Below are 337 nucleotides of genomic sequence, written 5' to 3'. Positions count from 1 at the left end.
TGTCAGTCGTGTAAATTTTTTAAAGGCACCAGATAATAAAATAGGTTGACTTTAATATCATTAGAAGCTAAATTTAATAGATCAAATAAGCACCACTAATTATGTTAAAAAAATAATTTTATAATAATAACGTGATTTACATATTAATTTTTTCGAGTAAATTCATTTCAAAATTAAATGTAGAAGTTAGACTCAGTTACGCTAAAATTTTGAAGGTAATATAGAATTTGACAACAAAATTAACATTCATTAAGGAAATAAATTTATTTATGACTATTTCCTAATTATAAATAATAACAAGACTTATAAAAAAATATTAATGTCATCATTTCTATTA

Source organism: Arachis ipaensis, chromosome B08 (assembly GCF_000816755.2).
Source record: "Arachis ipaensis cultivar K30076 chromosome B08, Araip1.1, whole genome shotgun sequence".
In the NCBI taxonomy this organism is placed as follows: domain Eukaryota; kingdom Viridiplantae; phylum Streptophyta; class Magnoliopsida; order Fabales; family Fabaceae; genus Arachis; species Arachis ipaensis.
This window is presented reverse-complemented; position numbering follows the sequence as displayed.